The 21,627-nt window shown below is 39.2% G+C and overlaps 1 protein-coding gene across 4 annotated transcripts in view; it reads right to left on the minus strand.

Annotated features, from left to right (window-relative positions):
- Window positions 1–21,627, minus strand: part of LOC129722258 (ion transport peptide-like) — a 67,674-nt gene that overhangs the window by 32,308 nt on the left and 13,739 nt on the right. The window contains exon 1 of one of the 4 annotated variants that reach the window (XM_055675571.1): window positions 14,193–14,864. The exons of 2 other annotated variants lie outside the window; for them this stretch is intronic. The gene's annotated coding sequence lies outside the window, so the exon portion shown is untranslated. Of the gene's footprint in view, window positions 1–2,493; window positions 4,141–14,192; window positions 14,865–21,627 lie in introns of those variants that run through there. One more of the 4 variants, XM_055675572.1, reaches the window with a different exon arrangement.

Consider the following 21,627-nt stretch of genomic DNA (forward strand, 5'->3'; position numbering starts at 1 on the left):
ATCCTGTCAACAAAACTTGATTCGAGTACAGTTTCGCAAGGATGGTGATGCTTCAAGTTCCCTTTGTAATCGCACGCACTGTCAACATGATTTTTTTGTTGTCTGTCACAAATCAATGCCCGCTGGTAGAATGATGGATGTGAAACGATATTTTTGGATTTCGTGCAAATAATCTCGTGCTCATACACTATTCTTACTTCGAAGTCAGCCACTTGTGTATATAAATAGGTCGAAAACGTTTTCTGTTACAAAATTGAAGTTCGAACAATCAATTCATTTCTATTTCATCAAATAATACATATGTTCACAATCTTTGAAGGATTTGCAACATGATTGTGTTTAATATATTAATAAACATAATTAAAACTGTTCCGGTTGTTTAGGATGTGTATCCAACAGAAACATTGTTTCGGGGCGAATCCAAACTACGATACGACAGCTTGTAACTAGCTCCAATCCCATTTTTTTCAGAAATTTCCTACCGGAGTGGTCAGGTCACCTGTTGGCAACCCTCTTTGATGAGGCTAAGTAGTGAGCAAGCGCACAAAGCCACCGTTCTAGCCTCACATGCATTAGATTTCAACGACGGATAAGGAGAGGATAGGTGTAATCCAAAGGACATCACATTTTCGAGAGAGGAAAGAAAGAAGCCTCACCAAACAAAATTTAACTTCAAATGTGTTATCATGAGAGACTAGTTCTCCGATTTTCGGGGAAGCAATTTAGTTTCTCAACTATTACCAACGGAATAGAGGGTGGACTTGCAATGCAGCCACTTATACCGCATTACATTCTGCAACAACAAAAAAAGAAGATCTGCTATGTCATTTTTTCTAATACAATGACATTTTTCTTCCATGATCCGAACCATGTTTCTGCATGAAGGGACGATCATCGAAGTTATGCGCCACAGTTATCATTAGTTATATACTTTTTCCCACTCGGGCGATTCCCGGCCTTCTTGAATGACACGAGAAGATAAATAAATCAATTATTTGTAATTATATTTCTTGTTATTTTTCTTCCCTCCGCATCAATGATATCCTCCGTACTCCGATGCGCTATAAACCGGTGATTCAAGTGATCTTGCGGAGGGAAGATTGTTGCAATCTCGCAGTTAATTTTCATTTTCTAGAAACAACAAACCAGACTTGTTGGGATCACCCAACCCACTAACTATAGAAAAAAAAACCTTTGCAACAACAAAGTGCAGCAAAACATACTCATAAGGTATACTTGGAAGCCAGTTGTATACGTCGTATACGCATGAACGCTGCACGACTAAAAAAAATGATGTCAACGACAGAAGTGACACACCCCTTTTGGAATTTTACAACGCAACCTGAACCTGTTTATCAAGCTGGATAACCTGTGTTTGAATACTATGAGTCAACGTCTGTCAATTACTCCACATCAATACGAGAGTTACGTTTCCAATTACGAGTTAATGTGATTTATTAGTTGGCATCTATTTTTTTGCTTGGTAACTATTCTTCAACATAATGCCTTTTCATCTATCCTTCCATAGTAAGCACTCGAATCTATCGGCAGAATCTAATTACCAAAGCCCTAAGAAAAAACACGTCACAGCTCCAAAAGAGTGCACGATGAAGCCTTGTAAAGTACAATTCAGTTCTATGATTGCATTGTATTCAAATGAGCGATCAGTGAAAGGAATGTTCGGAGACAAAATGTTCAACTATTGATTTCAGACAAACCTGAAAGGGTACAGGATTTTGTGTGCAGCGCAATAATCTGCTCGAAAAATCAACATACAAAATGACAACGTGACCAAATGCAACTTGCCGCAATGGGTGCCGATTTGCGTTCACGTGAATGCTTTCCTCCGCGATTGATCAACCAAAATACCTTGCCAGTTGAGGTTGCATGGGCGTACACGTCGGAAATCTTTTTAATGTCAACGAAAAGTTGTTAGCATCGGTATCAGCTGCACGAATCTGATGCAATACTACAATGTGCGTTGCATAATCAACTTTGATATTTGAGGGACTAATTTATATCAGGTTGTGCGATATTATACTCAATTTTGACAATTATGTAATTAATTTGCATAAGTATTAGATTTCGTATGGTTTATAAGTACTACAAGTTTTCCGATTGTCGGACCAAAAGTAACTTCCTTTATTTCCTTCGGTATAGGATCGGCGTAACCGTCTAAGAGAGATCACGATTGAGTGCCGCCATACAGTCTACGTGATCGCGGAGTGGTGCCGCAAACTCGTTCGACTACATTGTAAAAATTCATGCTTTGTGTCCGGTATAACTGGGCTCAAGTAGAATAGTTAACTAACACAGGTAGCTGCTTTTGCTAGCTAGCTTCTCAATTGTTCACATCCGCTAAATATTTTCTGCTCTAGAGGTGCGCGAATTGAAAACATTCAAGAATACCATTTGTCACTTTTTTATCAAGCTGCGGTAGAACTCTTAACAACATTTTTGTATATAAAACATTGTTCCACAATGACTACTTACATTTAAAACAGCCGGTCGGTTGTCCGAATTTTGTCGTAAAAAGTGATAAAAGATTTCTTCTTAATTAACCTTCACCACTTGACTGTCCAAGCCGTAATGGGCGTGTATGTTCATAAAACGGTTTATTCTTTTTTTTTCTTACATTAACTGTCGCGAAAGCACTTCACTTGAGTTTTTTTTTCTAGCACCGTGTTCAATTGAGACCTGGGGTGTTTCTTTTTCGTGGTACAAAACCAAAACTGCTTTCATTTAACTACAATCATCTTGGCTAGCCACGATGAGGACGAGGCTGATATACAGCACTTAGTTTCCTGTCTATTCCGCGCGATCGCAATCGTACGTTACTGGAATTATTTCTTGCTCTTGAACAGCATGCACCATCGACGGGTGCACCTAAGTATTTCCGTCACTTGCGCTTTTCCTGTTTGTACTACTCAATAAATGAGCGCGGTTTTTACTTCTTGCTGGAGACTTCTTTTTTTCGTAGCTGGTTGCACGCACAGTGAGAAATCAATAAATTATAAACTTCATAAGCTCGGTTCTTTTATTTCCTTCAGATTGTTACTTTGAAATCCACTTTCTTTGCGGTTTAACTGGTGCTAGTCGCGAGATCGCAAATCAGTCTGCTGTGTTACTTAATATGCAATATTCACTTACGGCTATGCTGAGTAAAATGCACCGCAACCCAAAATACGAATCACAGTACTTTCGCAAATAGTAGCTCTCTCACGTTTCGTCGCTTTTAAGTACTTGATATATTGATGTTCGCAAATTTTAAAAGCAACGACGAATTAAAAGCAGTTATCTATTTGGTACACTTAATTGTTGTGTGCTCGATGTATAATGGATGGGATCAGATGAGAAACACCATTTAACCGCTGTTATTTATTTTGTATACTATGAGGCGGCACACGATCGTTGTTCGAGCCGCAATAATTGTGTTGTATATACTCTGTTCTCCTTCTTGTTGTAAAGTGTATTTTTTATTGCACTCCAGATGCCTTCGGTTTTCCACGTTATGTTGTGTTGCAGTAGACTTCTCGGATACAACTGAGCCGACAGTTTTATCTTTTTCTCAACTTATACTTTTCTTCTCACTTGATCATTCATTTTGATTCACACTTCTCCGGCAACCGTCACCGTTCTCTGTTGCTGCTGGTTGCGCGCGCTCGCTGTGTATGCGCCTTCCCCGACGGAATGGGTGACGAGGGGATATCGTTTTTTATCGTTTAAAAAACTTCGTTCTCTTCTCCTGCACTCGTAGACGTCCCTTTGGGGCTGTTTATATTTCTTGTTTTAACCGATGACTTATCTCCGTTTTTTCTTCACTGTTCGTTTGGCGAAGTCGGTGGCATTTTGCAAATGTATTGTGAGGGCGACATAGTTGCACTAAAAGCTTCCTTTTCGCAAGCATAGCACGAAAATGACCATAATGCCACTCACTGTCGGAGAAGGAACACTAACTTATTGAGATTTTTCCCACCGAAGTGGGGTTGCACTAAAGAAATAATTCAGATGACGTATTGAATAACGAATTCGTAACCACTATCTGCATCTGAGATTTTCTTCCATATGAAAAAAAAGAACGGTTTTCTTTGCCTAATCACTCCACCTGAATTCACTAAACTACAATGCGTTGACAGTTTATGTCTTCACTTGTTGCGCCGTGCTTAAGGACTAAACCGAAGCATAACTCAATTTAGTGCCAGCAGACAGTCGTCTCTCGGTATGTGACGAAGTCTACAAAAAAACATTTCTATGCAGAAAGTGCGAGAGAAATTTGTGACTGCACCGAGAGAGTGCGTTATGAAAAAAAGAGAGAATGAGCGGAAAAGAGATTGATCGTAACTTGGGGCATATCTTCATGTGTTTATGTTCAGTTCAACTGCTGCACTGTGAATCGATGCATTTCATTTATGCATGTAGTTGCCTAGTGTTCACTACCAGAGGAGCGGACATACGTATGCTCTGATCGCGTTGACTCATGGCCTTTACATGGCATAAAGTTCGATAAACGTGTGCGGAACATGCGAGGACAACCACAATACGCAAGTTGTTAATTTATCCTATTAACCACAATCGTTGGATACTGTGAGTATTGCCGTTCATCACTTCGTGTTATATTATGCAACTAAGATTTAGACCATTTTTGTTTCGTACCTCTTAGTGATGTCCCTCAGTGGTTACGAAACTACTTTGCAACTAAACGCTGATTTGATTTAATAATAAAATACATCACAGTTAAATAACACTGGTCACAAAAGCAAAAAAAAAAAAATTGCCCTAAAGCTCAGAATAGTTACCCTAAAAAGATTACAGTTTTTTAACCATTCCTGTGAAGTTTGGTGCAGAGTAATTGCTCGCCGAGTTCGTTGCTTCTTCGTTGGCTTATGGGTAAACTCAGTTAAGTCACTGAAAAGGTAACCTTTACTAGGGGCAACAAAATTCACAGGAATGGTGAAAAAGCTATAATCTTTCATATTTTTCTAGCTTGATATCTAAGGTAAATCTTGTGTTTACTAGTGTAATCGAAATTAGATATTCTGCTCTCCGACTTTATGTAACCAATTTGAATTTTACCCGTTGCAACGAAACTGGGTAATCTTATTAAATCACGGTGCTTTTGCTAATCGGATTTTTTTATATACCTGACATAAAAATCAGCGTATATAGTCAAGGAGATAAAACACGGTAGGCTACAGTGGGCTGGGCATGTACCTAGAATGCCGGAGGAACGATCAGCAAAAACTATATTTAGCAGAAATCCTGATAGAGGCCGTCGACTTCGGGGTAGACCCCGTTGGATGTGTACTGTCGACGAGAATGCCTGCATAATAGGTGCATGAAGCAGCTAACTAAAGGATAGCAGCTCAAGACCAAGTGATATGGCGACGTATTTCACGGCTAGTAGTGAGTCACTTTTTAGTCATTTCGTGTCTTTTTTGTTATCTCAAATTTTCTAGATAAACTGTTCCAAGGTGGAGATCTTGTAATCAGCAAACTTCTACATCATATAGGACCAGATAAAAAAGTTAATTGCGTTCAGATCTGGGGAGTTTTATGGCCATTTATTTTTACCCAGAACATCCCTGAAATTGTCCCTATTGTCCCCCTTTAGCCTTGAACTAAACTCGCAATATGCGCTGGTGCACTGTCTTGCTGTTTCCGAAGACTCGGGAATACATTTTCAAAACTTTTCGTTTTTTGTTCACTATAGTTTTGCTAAAATTGAATGAACTTTGGCCTAATCTTACCCCTTCTATGGGATGAGATTGTGCCAAAAACAATAAGTTTAACTTAATACCTGTTAAATGAACAGTAGTGTCTCCACGAATAATTCATATGAATAACTTAATAAAACAGTAAGTATAGGGACGACCATAAACAACGTGGACTATTAAGGGGCTGTAGGGGGTTGACTAGAAACTACGTTTCATATGAATTATAGAAAAATGTATGACTGGATCAAATCGATATCTGGAGTAACCAGTTATGAGAACGTGGCTTATGGACAGTCTCTAAACACATAGTGGCGTCTCCAGGTAGCTTAGAAAGAGAAAACGTTAGGACATAAAGCGTGAGAAGACTTTTCGTTTCAATTATTATGTGTCATTGTCCACTGTGTATTCCATTGGAGATCCTAAAACCGCTGGAAACGTACCCACAACCCTCCTTCCTCGCTTTAAAAGTCATCAGTTCATATAGAATAGGTGTACAAAATTTTGTTACATTGCATAAGTAATACAGTCACCTACTGTTCCTAAGCTTTTAGTCATTACTCATCATTTCAAATAATACCATAGCTAAAAAAATTTACACTATGTAAACAATGCAAATGTTTTGGTGTATACTGGTGTATTTGTCGTGAATGTGGATGTGGAAAAGATTGGAACAGTTTTGGAAAAACATTTTCTGAGCCAACACAGGTCCAATGCATAATATTTCCTCAACACATTGGAGACGACATCCTAACGTAATAACGATGTGATTTCTTGATCGGGTTGGTTTGCCTGGGACGTTTTTGGATAACGTTATTTGCGCATGTTTTTCACCCTGTACTTAGAAACATTATTTATATGAAACAGTTCACTGATATTGGTGCTTATTACGGGAGTCACTTCACGGTGAAATATATTTCACTCTCACGCTAACTTCACTTTTTTAGACTTATTCCCGATTCCACCTCAAGTGAGGTGACAAAAATCACCTCCGTGGAGTGAGATTGACAGTGAAGTGAAATTGAGAATAAGACAAGTGAAATGAGATTGTTTCCCAGCTCAAAAATCTCTAAGTACCAGAAAGTCGTTTTTTCCGTTTTTTTTAGATAACACCAGATCTTGACGTGTTATGCATTTCTAAGACATTTGGCATAGCAAAAATGTTTTTTTTTTCGGTATCGAAAATTTCCTGAACTAGTTTGCATTTTTTTCATCGGGCAAAAAAAATGAAAATTTAAACGCTTTCTGGCACGGAACGAATTCTGATTCGTTTCGTTACTGACGAATAAATCCAATATTCACCATTAGATCACAAATCCATCAACTTTAGGACTTATGGCATCTTCGTGGAATCATTTCACCGTTCAAAATGGTCGTGAAATAATTCCACGCGAAACGTCGCTTTTTCCGTTCTCACGTCACTTATATGACACTCATAATAACCCAGATTCCGCGGCAGATGTCACTTTGCGACGTTTTTCTCACTTACGTGAGTCCCGTAAATTATCTATATTCCATTTGAAGTTGTGAATAAATATGTCATGTTTCATAAAGCATTGAATTTGAGGTATAAGGTTCTAGAAATCTCAAGTAATTTAACATACAAATATTTCCCGTTTTGGCTCAATCTCACCCCCGTGGCTTAATCTCACCCCGGCAGACGGTATAAATTTAGAATGGTGCCTATTACGGGAGTCACTTCTCGGTGAAATCGGAGTGAAGTGGATAAAGTTTTATTACGGGTCTCACGTAAGTGAGAAAAACGTCGCAAGGTGACATCTGCCGTGAAATCTGGGTTATTATGAGTGTCATACGAGTGAAGTGGAAACGCAAAAAAGTTACGTTTCGCGTGGAATTATTTCACGACCATTTTGAACGGTGAAATGATTTCACGAAGATAGGGAAGTTTAAAAATCGATTGATTTGTGATCTAGCGGTAATAGGAATGGGATTCATTTTCCAGTAAAAAGGCAAATCTTTTTTTTTTCTTGAAAAAAATCGGCTCTCTGGGACTTAGAAACTTTTGAGCTGCGGCCAATGGAACGTAAGAGAAAAAGTGACCTTCGAATTTCGTTTAGCGGTAGGGCTCAACAGTTTCCTCTTGTCGAAAAATGTCCTCTTACAAAATTTCAGCTCAATCGGCTTTCCGGGACTTAGAATTTTTTTGAGCTGGGGAACACCCACATTTCACTTGTCCTATTCTCAATCACACTTCACTGGCAATCTCACTTCACGGAGGTGATTTTTGTCACCTCACTTGAGGTGGAATCGGGAATAGGTCTCAAAAAGTGAAGTGAGCGTGAGAGTGAAATATATTTCACCGTGAAGTGACTCCCGTAATAAGCACCACTGACACCATCAGTCTCTCCCGAGCCGAGACTCGAATCGACGACGACTGGCTTGTTAGGCCAGCATCGTACCTAAAGACCAGCTGAAATATGATTATTCTCAAAATAATTCAAATTTGAAAAATTATGAAAAAATTTGTTTTCAAGTAAGTAACAATTTGTCTCACATTGCACCATCCAGGATTTTTTTATGGAGATTCGCTCAGGATGGAATATGGAATCAATGCAAATAAGGTGACCCATTTTTCGCCTCGTAATAAGTATGAAAAATGTTTTAAAAAATCCATTCCTTGTTGTAACTAACATGAAATCCTAAAATTTAACATACAGGCAATTCTAAATAACTATAAATTATTCGACATCGAATTATATATCCGAGAATAAATATTTATCATTCGTTTTTAAAACCAAAAAAATCAGTTCAATTAGACGCTATATTGATAGTTGGTTAGATAGTAAAATATTATAATGAAAAATTACGTACCGGTGTTCATGAATTTCATAAGATGTTGAGCTTGAGAGTCGCGAATATAATTTATTTGCTTTTGAACATTCAATAGCATGAATATCGAGAGGATCCATAAAGTGGGCGAACTATGGTACCTGGGAAAAATATGGTTCCTCTACCCTATACCATTTTAGTACAAGAAAAGACAAGAAAGTAACAAAAATTACCTTAAACAGACAAAACAGTTATAAAAAAGAACAATTAGAAAAAAAAACCATTTTTTTCTTATTTTCATATTTACTAGCTTGGCTTGGTCCCTCCCCTTCGTCACTTTTCGTCACAAAACTGCAAACCGCCCCCCTCCCCCCTTGAATGCTACGTCATTTATGGATGTTCCCCAATATGCTCATAGTTTGTATTACATTTCTCGTTGGAAAAATTTCTGCAAACCAAAAAAAAAAACAGTCTAACTAGAAGACGCTATATTGATAGCCCGTAAGATAGTAAAATATTATAATCAAGAATCACGTACCGACATTCAAGGATGGTTAAAATCGCATCAGTGTATTATCACGAGAGAATCCTATTGGTCTCTGATCACGCATAATACGCGATGTTTTGTATCGTCTCTCGAGAAGAGAACTTGTGTGACAAATAAACTGCCGAAAGAATACTCCGTGAACTTTATAGCCTGTTAACTGTATGCGAGTTTATCGTCGCTTGTTCATACGCTTTCTCGATTCTCTTATCGGTTTCGATCGGTAATTCATTATCGTCTCCCGATCCGATCGAGCCGTGGAACGAAAATCTTTGGTTTGAATCACCTTGTGAGTGAGAGTGTCCCAATAATCGTAAAATTGTATCGCAAACCGAAAACTCAGAGAGGGAAAAAACTGCAAGCGTTAGACCAACTAAAAGGCAGCACGAAACAGGGATACCAGATTTACAGAATTGACTGTGAAATGCAGATTTTCAGAGTCCGTGGCCGATTTTGTTTTTTCAAATGGCAAATATTCGTTGTTACTTTTTGCATAGCTTGCAAACTTTTTTAGAATCTATTTATATATGCGGATTTTTTTTCCAAAATGTGTGCAGGTTTTTGCTTGTTTAAAAAAAAAACTTCGATATCGGCCAACATACATCGGCGAACAAACCTTCGATGCAAATAAAACCGACGAACAAAGGAACATTGAGTTGACAATAACAACAGCAAGCAACCTTTTGTTAAACGATGAAAAACCTATTTTACTGTCAACACTTGCGACTCAGAAAGAAAGGGGGATAATTGTTCAAGCGATCGCAATCGCTTCTTTTTACCGATAATTATCGTCTCGCGATTCTTCTCTTTTGTTTTGACACTTGGATTCTATCAGCGAAGAGTGAATCATCGGTTTGTAGAGCTATTGAAATTCCATCTCTGAGAGAGAAAGAATTACCTCAGCGAATCTCCGAATTGGTTCACTCGGACTGGCATATCGTACGATAAATGTTAGAACCGACTGAGAGACGAAGTTGACTCACACGCTGAAAATAATCGAATGTTTATCGCCCATCACCATCATTGCCGACATTATAGATATCATGAAATTTTGAGCTCTAGAGTAGCGAGTATAATTTATTTGCTTTTGAGGAGGGCGAAATATGGCGCCCGGGCGACATTTGGTTCGTCTACCCTATCTTGATCAAAAGAAATTTTCGCGTGATACATTTGAAACATATTTATTGAAATGTTATTTGCATGTGTGAGTGTATGTGCAGATATTTGTATGTGTGAATGTATTTTCGTACGTGTGTGAATGTTTGGTTTTGAAACTGTTAGTGCAAATATATTTCAACACATAATAAAGTTCGAATAAGGATGGCTAGGTCTCACCGCTATGTGGATTTATTCATGTTTTTGTAATTGAAAGGCTAGTGAAATGGGAATAGATAATATGTTTCAGGACTATGAAGAGTTATCAAGGTCCTCCGATCGTACTGAAACTTTCAGGGTTTGTTTTTTAATAAATGGAACAATGTTTCGCATAATTTCAGATTAATTTTGGTAGCATATTAAAGGGGAAACCTCTTGGTAGCATATTAAATGGGAAACCTTAAGCTTTTGAATGACAAGCATTGGAGCGATCTTTCGATTTTGATCGATTGTTTCATCATCTAATCACAAATGTCTATAAAAGTTTAGGTCATTTGTTCCATTATTCATCTCATTAAACCCCAAATTTCTACGAAACCATTGAAGAAATTAACAAAATACGCTTACCTACTCTTATAGAATCAACCAACGATAGAAATATAGTAAATTCGGCAAAATAAACCATTTTTCACAACGCTCCCATATTCATACCACCACTTAAATCACTACTCTAAATCTCATACATTACGGTGAAATTTAAATTTGCCATAATTCATCTCACATATTTCTACTGTTCAATGCTTTTTTCGAAAAGTTTAGTGTAGTGAGATGTCGAAAATTTGGCAAAGCTGTTAAATTTAGGTAGAATCGCCATATGTTAATATAAAGGATCTGTTACAAAATGTGAGCAATTTTTTTGTTCACAACAGAAAATGTGAGCAATATTAAAGCCGTAAATTTATGAAGATGTTAAGTTGTTTAGTACACAACGAAATACTGGAATGTAAGCAGTTAGAACAATAGTTGATTCAGTTGTAGATCAGAAGCAAAAACATTCCATCAGAATATTGCCAAGATGTGTTTCACGTGTGTGTTTTCCCATGTCTATTGCATTATTATTAGCTAAGGTGAATTCACCTGCCGTAAGTTATACCACATCGTATGACTGGTCATGCTGTTATTAATATTTTCCCAGACAATATTCGCGACGAAAAAAATGAGTCGCGTGAGTCTGCGAGCGCTCAGAGGTTTTCTGAAGACTGTCGCCATCCATATGCATAACAGGGGATTTTTCCGTTTCAGCTCTTTCTGTATCGTCATGTTTCATCGTCAAATTGCTAGGTCTGTTCATGAGAGTGGGATTGGGCCCGTATGCGATGACAGATGAATGCCGACGTAGTCTGCGTCGTCACTATTGCAAACGATTATCACGCTATAAATCTAATTGAGTCTGTAATTTAGCTGACGATTAAACAGTTGTTAGGATTTACACACTCAACTCAGTCTGTGGTGTCTCTTAAAAGGGTTTTATGAATCACAGAAATGGTTTACGTTATCATAAAACGACTGTTAGGTGAAAGGTCGTTGATGAAATGCACTTTCACAGAATATTTTTGTGGAACTTTTAACAGTACGTAATTTATAAGAACGATTTCAAATATAGGTACTCCTTTGAGTTTCGAAATTTGTACCGCTACCAGCCACTGGACAATATAACAATGCTGGACACCGCGTGCTGATTATTGCATCAGAATATATTATCTTCATAAATTGCGACTATTATCATTACGCGGCGATAAAGGCAATTACGGCAGTATTGGAAAGGCCAAAGTCTGTACGAACTGCGGTGAATGGATTGTATGGGGGTGTACTAAGCGAAATAAGCGGTAAGATGATTGGTGTAATTCTCGATGACCGGAATTATACTATGGAAAATTTAACCGAGATTAGCAATCGCACTGTTTCAGCAGTGAACAACGTATTTTGCAGTTCATATTTTCCCTGGGCTCGGCTCTATGAAAATAAGGTCGTCAATTATTATTATATTGAAGAATTACTACCTTATCGCCTTAATTGTAATGTTGATAAAATCTCTTAGAAATCTAACGAACTTCAAGCAACTCTGAGAAGAATAAAGCTTGTACACATTATCTTATCTTATATAAGCAAAACTGAAGTGATTTTCGTATACTACGATTTACCTTGCTAACGAATCTATTTCGAAGGCAACGAAATATTTCCTCGCGACAATTTGTCTCTAATAGTAATAACAAACCTAAAACTTATTAACATTCCATAATGGTCCAAAAATTGAATGTGGTAGGAAATTTAGATCTAGAATTCGATAAAATAATTCTAAAGATTCAATCAGAAGTTTGGAAGTAAGATTTCAAAATAAAAAATCTAATAAATGGTAACGAAGGATTTGGTGGAAATGAAACCAAACTTCGAAATTCCCTACAGAATACAAGAGACAGAACGCAAAATTTGGAACATGGTGGACCTAGAATCTGGGACGGAGGTTCTTTTAAGGATTATTCCGCGGGAGTGGGGTTTACTGGGACAAGAATTGATAATTTTTTCCTCAACAATGTTCCAGGTGAAAATATACTCGATAATAGAATAGGTACTCGAATACGTGACTGGAAAAAATCAGGCAGCTCCCAAAGCCCTAAAATTCCTCTTTTGCCACTCTAAAACAGTGTACGAATGCATCCTATCGCTCTGATAACTGGCTAAGAAAAACCAAGTTAGTTCACACTGGCTTTCTGGTCAATGTGAATTGGAGAAAATGAGAAGGCTGACTTACTAGGCAGACAAGGGTCATTTAGTCACTTTGTTGGTCCAGACACATTTTGTGGAGTCTCACCGAGTGCTTTAAAAGCTGAATTCGGTGAATGGGAGAAAGCGACCATCAAAGCAAACTGGATTATCATAAGCGGGCTACGGTACTAGATATAGATCAAATAATAGTCGCAGTGGTAAAACGGCAAAAAAACGTTTTGTTTAACTATTCTCTAAAAACCTACGGGACAAAGCTGGAAGAAATTAAATTTTGACAAAGATTTAAGTCAGAACATACACAAAAACGGTGATGTTTCGATAAGCTTCGATTCTGGACGAACGATCAGTTTTTGGGTGCTCAAAAACCGTGGTTTATTTTTGTGAATCGGTTCATGTGAACGACCCGTGAGCCGTTCGTTCGTTCAAAATGTTTTGAATGAACCTAAGGTCTTTTCATTTGTTAACAATTGTTAATGATGATGTTGTGTATCTTCTATTGATATTTAAAATGGCGCATTGATTCGAAGGCTACGAAACAATTGTAGTGTGTGAAGGCAGGAGCCAAAGTTGTGTTTTAAATGGCGTGAAACTGTCCAGTGGAAGACTACCTTTTTTGCAAGCTAGCGTTTTTGTGAAACAAACGTACAAACAAGTAATGGGCACAGAATGCGAGTCAGGACAAGAAAAAATTTCACGCACACGAATTCGAGAAGTACAAGCTAATTTTTAGCTCGATTAGCAACACTAGCGACGAGAACATGATAACAAAAAAACGCCAACACGAATTGGGAAACCCTCGAAATTCTTGATTCGATCCTATCGAGTATATAGCTGTGGGCTTTGGGTAACCTCAGTGTTTCACTCCTGGTTAACTTTGCTTTGTATTTAGTATCGTAAACTCTTTTAGTACACAGTATCTTCTGTTCACGTCGTAGCGTATGCTCTTCTTATCAAATTTTTGTAAATCATCACCCAAGATCTAAATCATACGTTCCAACTGCAGAAGATATTTACCTGCATCCTACCGGCACCATAACTATAATCTGAATTCAGAAATACAATAGCAAAATTCCATGAAAAAAAATTACTATTCATTACATTTCTTAACGTCTAGAAACTCGTTTAGAGTTCAATGAAGCTCACGTATTATTATAGGATAAAACGTTCCACAGTCACTAGGATTATAGTCAATTTGTGTTAATTTAGCATAAAACATTTGCTTCTGAGACCAGTCCTCACTGCTTTAGACCAAACCAAAGCATACTTACTTTTAAATACTTCAATTCCTCGACGTGATTGTATGAACAACTAGATTATACAACAAATTACGGGCTAATAACTTCAATGAATGCCACACCAATATCCTTCATAAAACAATTTCTGTTTCTGTTTAACCAAAACCGTGCTTTGGCGTTTTAACACTCCACCACACTCTCAGTGTTGAAAAATAAGATTTTTCACACTTTGTTCAACACTGCAAAGGTCACATCTCGCAGAAATTTCATTCACTTGAACACTACACTTCACATTGTCGCTTCATTCATGTGTGACAGAATACGCCAATCAACGGTATAACTGTGCACTCCCTGGTCGAAAGTTGAATTTTGACCTCCATTTTTTGTGCTTTTGTGCTGCAAACCTATTATGTGTCGTTGCTGTTCCTACTTGCAGGTGCGAAAGTTTTTAAGTGATATTCACGAGCTAACGGCTGTGAAGCAATCCGAATACAGACTTCCGGTCGGTACGCTCTATACTTTTCGACGGTTTTTTATCTACTACCTGAAAGTTTATCGTCGAACAGTTGTTGAAGGAACTTTACTCGCCGAGCTGATAGTCGATTAAAAAATACTGAATGTAATCTAAAAACAAAACTACCCTTGTAGTACTGTTCTTTGTCTAAATTTGAACCTCTGACCAGTGAACTGTCACTCTGCGGCTGGTTAAATCTGAACTAAAAAGGTATTATTTCATTGAATCGTCTGGCCTACAGAGGAGAAATAAAACGCACACCAGTCTGCGCACTCTATTAGACTTAATTTATTTGTTTTCAGAACTTTCGATTGCACTACTGTACGCTGACAATGGATGGTTAGGGTAGTGCGTGAATAGAAGAATGTTTAAATCTTCTTCCAAGTTTTTTTTTTTCAACATATCAGAATTAGTAACTATCAAACTTTTAATTAGATATATTTGTTTCTAAAATTAATTTTTAAAGTTCTATATTTTCTTAACTGTAACAATCAAGCTTCCTTCCTTCAAAAAGCGATTATTTACTCTTATTTAAGATAATGATTCACGTTTGAATGATACTTTTAATCAAAAGTGTAGCATGTGTACGAAAATATAGGTTTCTACAGACATTGGGTAGCTTCGTAGCCGCAAGCGGGTGGTCTTAGTAGAATTTGGTCATTTGATATCAAAAGACTTAGGCATGGGTTTATTCTCAGGCTCCTCCATACTGCAAAGTTAATCACGATCAATTTTGTTTCAAAAAAGTTCTTCTCGACAGAATCCGCAAACTGAAAAATAATTTTCTACTGAATTATTAATTATGGGCTCTCAACTGCCGCCCATTTCACCCATTTGGGAATTATTGGGAAATCGCCAAACAGAAGCTGGAGAGGAGTATAAAAGTGACACGGGATGCCACAGAGATATAGAGATTGTGGTATAAAATGGCCAATAGAGTGTCCAAAATATGATGAAGGGTATTTAAAGAAAAGTTTCACTGTTTATCACACCAAATCGGAATGATTTTTAGTGCTATAAATGATCTTCATTTTTATTTCATTTACATCACTTCGGGATAGATCCGTTTTTTTGCGTCCAGATATTGAATAATTCAAGCTTCACATATATGAAAAATTAAAAAATATTAAACTCTTTTCTCACATCAATATAGAATTTCATAGAAACGAAAAAAAAAATAGACGGACGAGACCGCAAAAAGTAACTGTGGTAGATAAACTATGATTACGATGAACGCCAAAGTTAGGTCAATTGTTATCAGATGGCAAAGCTAAGCGAAGCCTTGGTGCTACGTTCTGCTTTCGGAACTTTACCTTCCATTAGTTATACACAGACTTCACACAGAGAAAAAATAATGTTTTATAGATTGAGAAGCACCCTAGCCAAACAAGACTGAGTTTTATATTTTCGTACTGGTTTCGAAGAACTCTATACACTTTTGTGTACCATACAAGGCAGCACCTTACAAGAACTACAACTGCATTACATTCACCTTTCGGAAAAAAGATCGCTATTCAGCTTATAATAGTGACACTATCCGATTGTGTGCGGCGTTACCCATGGGACAGGATGCTTTTATTAATGATTTGCATGGTTGTGTGTATACTACGAGGGTTGACATTTCACGGGTGATAAAACGCTTTAGTGATAGTGAGATCGTCACTTTAAAAATTCACTTTCTCTGTCTGATGACGATGTATCCACCAGCCGCTAGCAAAGCGATATAAAACATCCCTGGTAACGGGTGTGCCGAACCAGCCAGAACTAAAGCGCACGGTAATTCATAAAGGTTGATTGGATAATTCTATTACCTTTCAAAGTTATATATGTATGTACTATAACGCTTCTTGCGGTCGAAGTGCGGCTCTGAAACAAAAATACTACCCGACTGAGGCAGATGATAGCGGGTATGTCGCCCAGTGCAATATAAATTTATTCTTTTACAATGGAATTGGCTAACAGAGCCTTTACTACAAGGTCATTCTTTATAGTGTCGGTCCAAAAAAATAAAACAAGAAAGACACAAAAGTACCAATAGCTTTGCTGAAACATAACATTAAATACGACGGTGTGTAATTGCAAACGCATTTGTTTTTACTTTCCAGTTTCCTTCTGTTACTTAACCAGTAATCATTAAAAAAATTAGCACGAAATGTTTTTTTTATCATTTAACTACATTTTCCTGTACAAACAGTTAATTCTAATGCTCAAAACACTTTGAATAAGATATGTTTTGCAACTAAGAGATGACAGAAAATATGCATTAGTGCCGGCCTATCAGGTACAGATCTCAAACTAATTTTACAGAGCATTGTGCAGGAAAACTTCCACTGTTTCGCTCTATTGTCTATCAAGTACTTTTCCGAGCCACTGGAAATCGTTCCCATCCAGTGTGACAATGAACGAGAACGTTCCTTTAAACGTTTATCCATATTGTCTTGCAATGTAATCGATGTCGACAACACTAATAGCTATCTTGTCAGTACACTGTCACTCAATTTGTGCGACATCTCTTTTCAAGTGACTAACAATCGGGCAGCGAAATTGTGCTACCGTGCCACTTGGACGCTCATACTACTGCCGCACTGTAACCCGTCTGGTCTTGCTTCTGAGGCCCAATGCAATTTGTACACAATCGGATCTGGTTCGCCATTTATTGAATACTCATTATAATGAATCGTCAAGGATAGGTTCGATATATTTTCCATGCGAATGGCTTTTTCCTAAACAATGCTCGTTGCTAATCGATTCATGTGTCTGTCGGAAAAAGCATAATTTGAATAACCTATGTCGATCAATTCAATGGAAACAAATTAATATACTACTACCTGATGCGAGTCTAGCACCAGAGGGAAAATTTGTTACCTGTGAAATGAAACGAATATTGGAACCTGAATCATTCCTATCGGATTAGTTTATTTTTGAAATAATTTCCTTTAAAGCTGAAATATTACCAGCCAGTAAAACATATTCTGTAAGTTCGACTTCCGTAATTCTCCACAATTAGAAATTACGTTATAACTGAAATGATTCACCGATGAAGTGGTCAGCAAATCGATTTCAAAGGTGACAAAAAAACGAAGTGTTTTCCGCTGCACCCCTGAGATCAATGCTGGTGGTATGGATAAACTCACTGTTAGCGTCGCCTTGCACTAAACGAAACGAGCTTTGCATCTAAAATTGTGCTGAGCTTGAAATGTGGTGCGCAATTACAAAACAAGCATTTTTGAAGCTAAAAACAGATACGATGACGCATCGGCTTGATAACGTACACTCCACAAAATATTTCGTGCCAACAAATGCGCAATGCAATGATAATTGGGCAATAATCCGCGGAGCGCAATAACTTCAAACGTATGGAATAGTATTTAAAGCAATTCTTTTACAAATTCGTCAAATCGAATACCTATATTTTGCCATTTTATTTAACCAAAAGTTCATTGGAATCCTTCATTCGAAATAAAATTAGGACGCATGGCTCTTAGTGTGGATTGAAATATAAAACGCTTTTTTTTTTTTTTTTTTTTTTTTTTATTTTTTTTTAAGTTTTGAGAATGATAAATTAATCGATATTAATATGCAAATTGACACTAATATTGCATTTGTAATATCGGAATTACTAATATTAGGAGACGCATTTTTTTTAGGTGGAGGTGAAATTTGCAACCTAACGCCTGAGGTGACCAACCGGGAAACGTTCAGCTTGTCCGCCGGAGCTTGCTGGAGGCTCATACTCCAAACTCGATCATTTTGGCGATTGACTGTTTGCTCCAAAACGAACAGCTTCTCGTCCGAAAAAAAAAATTTCGTCATCTGCGAGCCAACCGAGCAACTCCCGCGACCGTTGGTACCTCTTGTCCTTTGTAGCTTTGGTAACCCCATGAACCACCTGTTTTTTGTACGGTGTAAGTTTTAAATCATTGCGCAGAAGCGGGCGGATTGATTCTCGGTTCATTTTAAGGTTCCTGGCCAGCTTCCGTGCAGATTGGGCGGGACTCCGACGAATCCGGTCTCGTATAATCTTTTTCAGCCTTGGAGTTCTCACAGACCTTGGTGTTCCAGATCGTGCCTTGTCCTCGGTGCCTCCGGTCTCTAGGTACCGATTTATGGTCCGGTACACGAATTTCCGGTAGATTCCGAGCGGTTTTAGGTGTTTGAATATGTGTCCGGGTTTGTACCCTTTCACATATTCAGCGATAACAGCTGCTCATAACTCTGCCATGGCTCACAACTCAATGTAAACAAACTGCAGAGAAACGAAACTCTGCCACTTTGGGCAACAAAGTTAACCCTTTCATTTGACATATAGATGGCACCAGAGAGATGCAACGTGTAGGCTACAGGCGACCCCAAAAAGTGTGACCGGACTTTTTTGTCACCGTGTAAGCGATGACATTTTTTTGATGTCATCAAAAACTCCGAGCACTCGTCGATCAGCTTCCTTCAGCGTCCATGCTTCATGTCCGTAAAGGGCCACCGGGAGAATCAGCGTCCTAAACAGCGCTAGTTTTGTGCGAGTTTGCAAACTACGAGATCTTAGCTGGTTACGTAGTCCGTAGAAGGCCCTGTTCGCAGCTGCAACTCGTCGTTTCACTTCACGGTTCATATCGTTGTCACATGTCACAAGCGTACCAAGATAAACGAATTCGTCAACCACTTCAAATCGTTCCCCATCTATCTCCACCTCAGCACCAACACCACGGGAATTCCCACACTCTCTGCCAGCTACCATGTAATTCGTTTTGGCAGAGTTAATGACAAGTCCCAATCTCGCTGCTTCCCTCTTAAAAGGTACGAAGGCCTCCTCCACGGCCTTACGGTTGATACCGATGATATCGATGTCGTCCGCAAAACCAAAAAGCATGTGAGATTTTGTGATGATCGTACCGTTTTTTTCCACGTTTGCTCTTCGTACTGCACCCTCAAGAGCGATGTTGAACAGTAAGTTGGAGAGCGCATCCCCCTGCTTAAGTCCATCCAACGTTACGAACGCGGCCCCTGTCGAAAACCTGCCTGGTATTCGCCAACAAAGGATTCCGTTAACGGTCTCAATCTGAAGAACAGGATACGGGAGAGCACTTTACATGCGGAGTTGAGCAACCAAGGGGATGTCAGCCCTATCTAAACTCTACACGTGTGACAGTAGCCAACATATCGGGGCTTCATTTAAAAATAAAGCCCCGAAGCAGGCGCCCAGCAAAATTTCCAAATACTTTTCACTTTAGTCAATAAAACTTTTCACTCATTCAACATAGAAAGAGATAGCATGTTGCCATTCCCCTGTGAGCAACGTTATGCCTCGATAGTTGCCACAATCCAATCGATGGACCTTTTTATAGATAGGGCATATGAGGCCTTCCAAACAGTCGTTCGGCATTTGTTCATCCGCCCAGATCCTTAGTATTATCTGGTGGATCGCATAGTGCAGCCGCTCGCTTCCCGCTTTTAGAAGTTCGGCCGGGATACCGTCCTTCCCAGCGGCCTCGCCATTTTTCAGCTCACTAATCGCCTTTTCCACCTCCTCCTGTGTTGGTGGCAGCTTGTTCGTCACTCATAATCGTAATCCTGTTCCTGCTCTGCCCATCCGGCTCCTCACCGTTCAATAGCGCCTGAAAATGCTCCTTCCACCTGGCTGCAACCGTCGGTTTATCAGTAAGCAGGTTACCGTCCTTGTCATTACACATGACCGGCACCGGGAAATTCCTGCTTCTGACTCTGTTGACAGTTCTATAGAATCTCCGCACGTCGTTTTGAGCATAGCTGTCTTCAGCGCTGGCGAGCACCTGCTCCTCGTACTCGCGCTTCTTCCTACGGTGGGTTCTATTTTCGGCAGCTCTTGCCCCGTGTACCTCTCTCTGTTCTGACGCGTAGCCGCAGTGAGCATGCGGCTCCTGGCACGGTGCTTCTCATCTGTCGCTCTCTGGCACTCGGCATCGAACCAGCCCTTAGGGTGTCTTCCACGCGTTGTACCTACCACCTCTCTCGCAGTCGTTTCGATTGCGCCGTGAATACTGCTCCACAGCCCATTTATGTCTTCCACTCCTTTCTTCTGCTGTTCTGCGATCCGTTGATTCAGCTCCCTGGCGTATTCTGCTGAATGTTGAAACGCGTCGTCCTCTCTGTGCGAGATTTCAGCACGTTCGACAACCATGAGCGGATCTTACAAACGACGAGATAATGGTCAGAGTCAATGCTTGGTCCCCGAAAAGACATAACATCAGTAACATTCGAAAAGTGCCGACCGTCAATCAGAACGTGATCGATCTTGGAGCAGGATTCTTCATTTGGATGCCTCCAGGTGAACGTGGAAAATAGGAGCTACATATGGCCATTCCTCTGGCCGCGGCAAAGTTTATCAGCCTCAGGCCGTTTTCATTGGTTGACGAGTGGAGGCTATGCCTTCCAATGACCGGACGGATGAATTCCTTTCTCTCAACCTGTGCATGTGCGTCTCCGATAACGACTTTTACGTTGTGTTTTGGGCACTCGTCATAGATTCGCTCAAGCTTGTCATAGAACTCATCTTTGACTTCATCTGATTTGTCATTCGTCGGTGCGTAGGTGTTGATTAAACTGTAGTTGAAGAATTTACCCTTAATCCTCAACACGCATATACGGTCATCTACGGGTCTCCACCGGACGACTTTTGTTTTTTGATTCCCCAGCACTACGAATCCGACGCCCCGTTCCGCTGCTTTGCCGCCACTGTAGTAGATGTGGTACTTGAAAGAAGTGCGTGCAATAGGGTCTACTGCACGGAATTCCCTTTGTCCGGAATTTGGCCACCGAACCTCAATCACTGCGATTTCGACTCCCTGCCGCTGTAGTTCTCGAGCAAGTAAGCCAGCCCGCACCGGTTCATTGAGAGATCGGACGTTCCAAGTACCCAATTTCCAATCGTTTACTTTAATCTTTTTCCGTGTTCGTAGCCTAGGTCTTCGCCGATTGATCCGT

Source organism: Wyeomyia smithii, chromosome 2 (genome assembly GCF_029784165.1).
Source record: "Wyeomyia smithii strain HCP4-BCI-WySm-NY-G18 chromosome 2, ASM2978416v1, whole genome shotgun sequence".
NCBI classification, from domain to species: Eukaryota; Metazoa; Arthropoda; class Insecta; order Diptera; family Culicidae; genus Wyeomyia; species Wyeomyia smithii.